Consider the following 9,140-nt stretch of genomic DNA (forward strand, 5'->3'; position numbering starts at 1 on the left):
GCCTGTGGCATCTCACGAGCAAATGTGTTCAGTCCACAGAACTCACGGTACTAATTCAGTTCCCATAGTAAACCTATGTAAACACCATGATATTTAAAATTCAACAACTTAAAGATTGTGAGTGCTCATAATCAAACCTACATTTATAAGTATAGATGAAACCTATATTTATCGGTATAGATGAAATCTGGATGTCAGCTTTTGTGCAGATGAAAGGATATGAGCCGCGGCATTTTCTGGACCAGTATGTGTTTGAAACATGTGCTTTCAATTCCGCACCAAAGAGTCAGGTGCGAATTTTAGTAATGAGTGTTCCAAACTCAAGACGGTAAAAGGACTTAAATTCCATCAATAAAATAATGTCATTTTCAATGGGCTTCCTAAAGAAACTCATCTGGATATGATTTCAAGACAGAGTCCCAGACTCTGAGGTTTTCACGTAGACAGGAATATAGAAGAAATATCGCCTTGATGGTTAAATGATGACATATTTAGAACTTTAAAATCTCGGGGAAAACATACTATATCATTATTTATATATAGAGTATTGATCTGCCTAAATTTAGCCTGATAGTCATAAGTGAACTTTATAACTTGATTTTAAATTAGCCAGCATAATTTCATTTTATTTAATCACTTTAAGATATTTCAATGTATCTTACTAATTTAATATACATTCCACTCGAACGTAATAGTACTAATCTTTTAGGCATTTCACTTTTAATCTTCATATACACTTTTATTATTTTCATATATATATATATATATATATATATATATATATATATATATATATATATATATATATATATATATATATACATATTAATCTGTGTGTGTGTGTTTGTTTGTGTGTATTACAGGTGTGTAACGTTTTATTAATAAAGTAAGACGAAATCTCTGACAACATGAATGCACCTTATCGGTAATATAAATGAACACAAGGGAGTCCAACGGTAAGCTGATATAATACTGATATATTACTACCTCCTAACATGTTTTTGGAATATGACCCTGTGTCATCGATAGGTTCCATGGTGTAATGGTTAGCACTCTGGACTCTGAATCCAGCAATCCGAGTTCAAATCTCGGTGGAACCTAAGTTTATCTTTTTAATCCTAAAAATACCTTTTCTTAAAGTTTTATGTCGAACAGAAGACAAATGTACAATAGTAGAAGCGAGTATGAGAGGATACATTGTATGTACCTATTTAACGACATACAGTATTGCTTGGAAATGGGTTAGTGCGAAATATGAATCTAGTTTCGCAATAGAGTTGCAACCTAGTGCTCCTTGCTGACAATTCAATAATTCGCACTTAAAAAGGGGAATCTCGCAAATTCTTTGCAACTACATTACGATTTGAAAACAAAGATATCTTGTAATTTCGACTTTGATTTATTAATTGCAATTAAAGAATTCCGCAACGTAAACACATTTCCTTTATGTCTTGATATTGGCTGCGGACCGTTACCTCTTCTCACTTTTCTCCGCGAGGAGTCAATTACACTGCACTATATGTGTTTCATTATGAATATATGCATATATTAGTCGATATCGATTTTAAATAGCGAATCCCTTTTCTATAACGTGACCTCTACCATAACAACACTGATACTGACCAGCACTCGATACCTTAGAAACTGTATTCGTACACATTTATTATAAATGTCACTAATGTGCAAAGTGATAAGAGGTACACTTTACGATCACATTGTTGTTATACAAATATGATCTTTTTCTTTTATAGTTGTTCTCTCTCTCTCTCTCTCTCCCCCACTCTGTGTATTCCAATTTAATGCGTTATGGACACGGATTCAAAGCATAAACCTTCTTGATGGAAACATTTTATATTGCGGACACCAAAAGTTTGTGTCCACAGGGTACTCACTGCTAAATTATTCCTCTGATTGACGTATATGATGGTGATAGGAAAAGAACAAACCTGCGTTGTAAAGCGTTTCCCGCCAAATGTGTGTATATTTATTTTTACTTTTCCATTCAGCAGCCAGTGTGTGCGAACCCGTCACACACATACATATTGCGGTTTGCGCATGTCCTTGCCATTGGATACTGGAATAGCTCTCTTCCTATTGAGTATTATCGCCTCGCTCCTACTACCTCATGCACATGTTTTAGCAAAACAGTAAAGAATACGCATATACTACAACCTACTAATAAGTTTTGAGAAGATGACCCGTTGTAACCGATAGGTTCCATGGTGTAATGGTTAGCACTCTGGACTTTGAATCCAGCAATCCGAGTTGAAATCTCGGTGGAACCTAGGGTTTTTTTTATTTTTATTCAAATACTTTTCTCAAAGTTTCATGTGGAACAGGAGGCGAATGTACAGAAGAAGAAGAAGCGACTTACAGCCCCTTACTTACAACTCAGTAATTCGTACTTACAACTATATATTACCTAAATCCTCTTCAACAACATTACAATTTTTGCACTTAGAAATTTTGTAATTACGACTTTGTTTTCTTAATTTTTCACTTACCGTCAAAGGACAAAGATAACCTAGAAATTGAAAGCTTGCGTTGTCGGACCGCTCCAGTGGCCTAGTGGTTAGAGCGCCCGCCTCGGATGCGGGAGATCGTGGGTTTGATCCCCGGCCGAGTCATGCCAAAGACTTACAAAAATGGTACTAACAGCCACCTCGCTAGGCGCACAGCATTAAAAGGTTAGTTTTAGGACTGGTCGGCCTGGTGTCAGGATAATGTGTCTGTGTGGTACATCATGCTACATGTCTGCAGCATGATGCCCCAGTGCTAGACATCACTATAAACTGCCACATTGCAGGCATCGTAGCGATATGACTGAATTTATTTTAAAGCTACGTTAAAAATCTAAATCGGACACACACGTTGTCGGAAATATGGCAGGCATATATGGAGGTGGATTACCGAAATAATTATATGCGTGTATTTCCTAATCTTCCATGATGCATTATTGTAAATGGCTGCTTGCAAGTGCTACTTTCATAATTCTATCAATGTATATTGTATTTTCATTGATGCAAATTGTACGTGGCAGTTTGTAAGTGCTACTTTCCTTCTGCATTATTGTAAATAACTGCTTGCAAGTGCTACATTCATAATTCTAGTCAAGAATTTTCTAATTTTCATTGATGCAAGCTGTAAATGGTTGCTTGCAAGTTTTTCGATCAACTTTCCTTCTGCGTTATTGTATCTTGCGATTTGCCGACAACTGAATTGATTCCGTAGTTTGTCGTATGACAAACGCAATGTCAGTTACTACAAACTTTGTATATTCTGTTTCTGAACTTTACAATTACATCATTCCAACTGCTGTTTTCATACAGATTTGGTCCTGCAACAATGTAAATACTAAGTTTTATCAGTATCGTCTTTGTCGTCCATCTCGTGTCTCTCTAAATTTCTAAATTTTTTCCTTTACGGCATTCGTTTTATGTCGATAACTCTTTCACTCCCCTTTTTTGAGGTGTACATTACCAACAGTTTTAATCGTCTCTAAAACCATATGCTTTCTCGAAGATCTATGCGATTTATAGCACCTTACGAAAACAAAAACGCATACACTACAACAGGGTGGTCCATCTTTTTCAACCCCAGTTTTGACGCACTGAAGTATTTACCTTCAAAGTTTAAGAAATCTACTTCTTAGTGTCATCTCTCATTACTTGGAAACATTAGTTATTTTAGCAAAGTAAGGATCAGAAATGACAATGATATATTCCCTCGTAATCTTCTTAACGAGTATTCATCGGACGAACCCTGGTTGTAAGGATTGTATTGTACGTCACCCATTTTGACGCACCTCACAGACGTCTTTCTTTTCCTGTGATAATATTGTACATAAGCTCCCGCGAAAATAAAATAATTCAGATCAACATCAATAGCACATAAAAAAGTTTATAGGTAAAATGACATTAAAAACAATTAATCATTCCTTACAGGTGTTATTATTCTTATCATGATCTTCATTTTGGAACATATTTTGCCGCAAAAAAACCCCCAAATAATCAAACTGTGGAAAATCATGTTCGTATCATGATAAAAGTATTTACTTGCGATTAGAAGTATTGGATTTAGTGTACAGTTGTTCCCAAATACTTAATTTGTATTGTTAATGTACGGAACCTTAACCTTTGAATGTATTTATATATATAAAAAACAAAAACAAAAAACAGCTTTAAAACTACTTTGCATCCATTAAAACATTTGTCTCTAAAACTGAAAATAATCAGAGACAAAAGATTTTACAGGAGATTTTACTTTCATTTTTTGTAATTCTTGCCATTATCAAACCAATTAAAATTAATAATTTGGTTCAAGAATTTTGCAAATATAAAGATAGGACTCTTAGGATGTAATTATTCAGCTGCTCTTTGTCATATTAAAGATTTAAGAAAGAAGCTTTAAAGATATTTTGAAATATGAATGTTGCGGTCGATGAGTGTGTTTTGGGACAGTCTTCAGCAAGTATCAACAAAAGAATAAACTCTAATGATCTTGCTCGATAATTATACAGGGTAGAATTTTACAGATCGCTGTCTTTTTATTTGGTTTTGTTCTATTTAATCGCCTACATGTATCATGGGTAGTTGAGGTTGTTTTGGGACAGTCTTTTGCTGTCCTAGGGTAGTCATGGCGTCTTTTATTTGGTGATAATTACCAATATGGGATACACTATATATTTTAAAAAACTCTCCTGATCTTACTCGATAATTATACAATCCAGGATTTTACTGATCACTGTCTTTTATAAGGTTTGATTCAATATAATGGTATACATGTATCCTGGGTAGGTGAGAGAGTTTTCGGACAGTCTTGAGCTAGCCCCATTACTTTCAGGGTGACAGATACAAAAATTAAACTATTGAATGTCTACTTCCTGCATACGTTGTTGGAAATAATCAAACATAAAATTTGCTGGACAGATTTGGGGAGGCAAACAAGTGTTAAAACATTGCCTAAACTTTTAGAACACGTTTTGCTTTAATATTCTTTAAAGGAATTGCCTATGAAAAGCTTGGGGACGCATACATTATGGTCAACAAGTGTTGCTTGCTTGACTTTGTGTTAGGTATACAACCGAGAGTCTACCATTTTTCTATTAGATGGCTTGTCAAATGGTCAAATGCAGGAACAGGTTGCAGATGTGCCTTAGATATCTTCTGATTGGGATTTCCTACCATTTGACAAGTGTAAGATGAGCTAAGGTACTTAAAAACATCACTTTAATTTTCAGCAAATAAAAACGATTCAGGATCTTGTGATAAGTCTTACTGACACCAAATGACCAGCTTAAGGGGTTTTATGGGCTATACTATGCATGTCCTGTCCATATGCCTTCGGAACAACACTTTCACCAGCAGGTGCATCGGTTGCCGCCATTTTCTCATAATGAACCCATTTTTCACAAAGTAATAAACTGGTACTTGTGTGGCTTTAATTTTTAAAACCGAGAATTGTATCTTCTCTGAGGAATACTACTTGGTGGCCTATAACTCACATTAAACTGACTTGCATACTTATAAAGTAGCTGTTACTTTCTGCTCAGATATCTTACAACTGCAGTCAGAAATTGGCTAGTGGTTTCTATTATTCTGTGAAGAAACTAACTTACTTGTGGATCTCTCTCTCTCTCTCTCTCTCTCTCTCTCTCTCCCTCTCTTTGCTGAGTGATTAAGACATTTAAATTATGGAATATACCTTGTCCATTGTTCGAAGGCACAATTACATTAGGGAAAGAGGCCAAATGTAGAATTTCATCTCAGGTTCATAAATAAAATAGTTTTGTGAGGGTCAATGTATCAGATATAACTAATTAGCAAATAAAATATAAACATTTTCATGGGTTTTGCTCAGAGCAAGAGCAAGGAACTTTCTTTATTGCCCGCAAAATAAATTCTCCGAAAAGTCAGCATTTTTGTACAGTGTATATATTGAATACAGATCCAACTCAAGGGTTCTACGTATGAGAGCAGGGAAGACATCCGAAAAGCCATATGGACGTCATAGAAAAATCAAGAAAAAGTATCCAAAGATCTATATGTCGCGTGGTGGATAGCTTATCAAAGGGTTAGAGGCCAGAATGGGTGTCCGGGGACCCATAGGTTATTGAATGAGACAAGAGACCCTTTTCCGTACTACTAGTGGATTTCATAGAAGAAATATAAAAAACTATGTATAAGAGAATATTGTTTACAGATGATTAGTATGTATTACTGGGTGAAATTTGGAAACTGCACTAAAGACTCACATGTCTCAGTTACATGTAACATTGTTTAATTTTATCTAAATTCTAATAGTGAACATGTATCTACACTTCTCAGATGTGAATCGATACCATTATCATAATCAATTAATTTAGAGCCACATTCAGCGTTTTCTTTGATGTTTCTTTTACAAAAGTTAATCAGAATGTACTTTATACCTTAAACAACAAAGATACTTCATTTGCCTACTAAAAATTGAATAAGAATATTCCCAGTCGGGTTACAGTTCTTTTCATATTTAGTGTCAATATAATTACAACTCGTGACGTGTTCCCACTGCATAGTTACACTTCCTGTATACATAAGATAAGGCAACTATGTACACTGATAGATACAAGCCTGGGGCAATCTGATTAAATTCAAATCTCCTCTGTCTTAACGTGAAGATCTGAGAGCGACCGCTAAGAGGTCATATTCTACTAATTTTGGAATTAGCCAATGGAAATGCAGCTTTCAGAAATTTTAAATTTCCAATCTTTCGGCCCACCACGACGATCTTTAGCACACCGCACAGTCTCCGAAACGCGAAGGTGTAAGACTTCATCTGGTTGGCTGGTAAAATTAGCGATTTTGCTAATAACATAAGTCATCAGAACATGGCCACTAAATGGCCGCTGTCAGAACTTGGCGTAGAACAGTGGAGACACTTGTTACAAGTGTCTTGTCGACACATGCTACAATGGTTCCATGGTGTAATGGTTAGCACTCTGGACTTTGAATCCAGCAATCCGAGTTCAAATCTCGGTGGAACCTTGAATATTATTTTAAGTTCTTTCTTATTTACATTAATTTAAAGACTTTATTTTATTTTTGTAAATCCTAATGCGAAAGATGAGGTGGGTGTATGCAAATTGAAGCGAATATGATCCCTATGTGTGTCTATTTCGTCATACAACATAGTTTGAAAACCGGTTAGTTCAACAAAGTATGAATAAATTGTCACAATTGTTGAGTTACAAATTCAAAATAAAACAAGCTCGAAGCTAAAATGAAGTATGACAATTTCTTCATATTGTCGGAGGATCATCAGCTCTGTCTCTATGTAAGTGTCAGTTAATCGCTGTACATGGTTGTTTATTGATACATATATAGACCTTTCCATAGCCCTTGGATTTTTCAAAGAAATTTCCGTACGCCCTTGGATTTTTCATCGACCTCACCATACGTCATTGGATTTTTCAACGACCTTTCCATATTTCCTCGGATTTTTCAAGTCAGTAATTTACAAAAAAATGTTTAATTTTGTTCGCTGAAAATGTCTCCGAAACAACAAATAAACCCTGATCTATTCGGACTACCTCGACAGTTTCTACGAAGATAATGACTGTACGATTGACCTAGAGCTTACGAATGAAAAAGTAGTTAGATGCATTCGCAATTTTTCGGACAATCCTTCTTTCGCAAACAGGTGAGGTGATCCGACTGCAGTTATCGGCATATATTCCAAGGTGTGATCAATAGGATTGACCTCGAAATTGAGAATTTAAAAGGCGCGGCCTGCTGGTTATCACGTGATCTTTTGCCATTACGGTACCCATATCGCCTAGCGCTCCATACTGTAAGGACAATGATATCGATATCAGATGCCGGTGGGCCGGATTGTTTTTCAATCTGAGGAGACTACAGCCGAAGACGAAGTTAAAGGAAATTATTGTTTTGGTTACCAAGAGGATACCATCACCGTGAATGGCCAAACCCACCTGGCAGTGGACAAGATCACCTGTCTTGGCAGTAGCAGTCGCGTGCAGTCCAAAGCGATGATGAGACAAATGCCAGAATTGCCAAAGCAAGAGTGGCCTGTGGCATCTCACGAGCAAATGTGTTCAGTCCACAGAACTCACGGTACTAATTCAGTTCCCATAGTAAACCTATGTAAACACCATGATATTTAAAATTCAACAACTTAAAGATTGTGAGTGCTCATAATCAAACCTACATTTATAAGTATAGATGAAACCTATATTTATCGGTATAGATGAAATCTGGATGTCAGCTTTTGTGCAGATGAAAGGATATGAGCCGCGGCATTTTCTGGACCAGTATGTGTTTGAAACATGTGCTTTCAATTCCGCACCAAAGAGTCAGGTGCGAATTTTAGTAATGAGTGTTCCAAACTCAAGACGGTAAAAGGACTTAAATTCCATCAATAAAATAATGTCATTTTCAATGGGCTTCCTAAAGAAACTCATCTGGATATGATTTCAAGACAGAGTCCCAGACTCTGAGGTTTTCACGTAGACAGGAATATAGAAGAAATATCGCCTTGATGGTTAAATGATGACATATTTAGAACTTTAAAATCTCGGGGAAAACATACTATATAATTATTTATATATAGAGTATTGATCTGCCTAAATTTAGCCTGATAGTCATAAGTGAACTTTATAACTTGATTTTAAATTAGCCAGCATAATTTCATTTTATTTAATCACTTTAAGATATTTCAATGTATCTTACTAATTTAATATACATTCCACTCGAACGTAATAGTACTAATCTTTTAGGCATTTCACTTTTAATCTTCATATACACTTTTATTATTTTCATATATATATATATATATATATATATATATATATATATATATATATATATATATATATATATATATATATATATATATATATATATATATATATATATATATATATATATATATATATACATATTAATCTGTGTGTGTGTGTTTGTTTGTGTGTATTACAGGAGTGTAACGTTTTATTAATAAAGTAAGACGAAATCTCTGACAACATGAATGCACCTTATCGGTAATATAAATGAACACAAGGGAGTCCAACGGTAAGCTGATATAATACTGATATATTACTACCTCCTAACATGTTTTTGGAATATGACCCTGTGTCATCGATA

General features: G+C 35.1%; 1 non-coding gene across 1 annotated transcript; it reads left to right on the plus strand.

Moving 5' to 3' along the window:
- The first annotated feature begins 1,028 nt into the window (after positions 1–1,028).
- On the plus strand, positions 1,029–1,100 carry Trnaq-cug (transfer RNA glutamine (anticodon CUG)). The gene has a single exon. It is a non-coding gene; the product is annotated as a tRNA-Gln (tRNA).
- The last annotated feature ends 8,040 nt before the right edge of the window (positions 1,101–9,140 follow it).

This window comes from Sinohyriopsis cumingii, chromosome 17, assembly GCF_028554795.1.
Source record: "Sinohyriopsis cumingii isolate HCF-2022 chromosome 17, ASM2855479v2, whole genome shotgun sequence".
In the NCBI taxonomy this organism is placed as follows: domain Eukaryota; kingdom Metazoa; phylum Mollusca; class Bivalvia; order Unionida; family Unionidae; genus Sinohyriopsis; species Sinohyriopsis cumingii.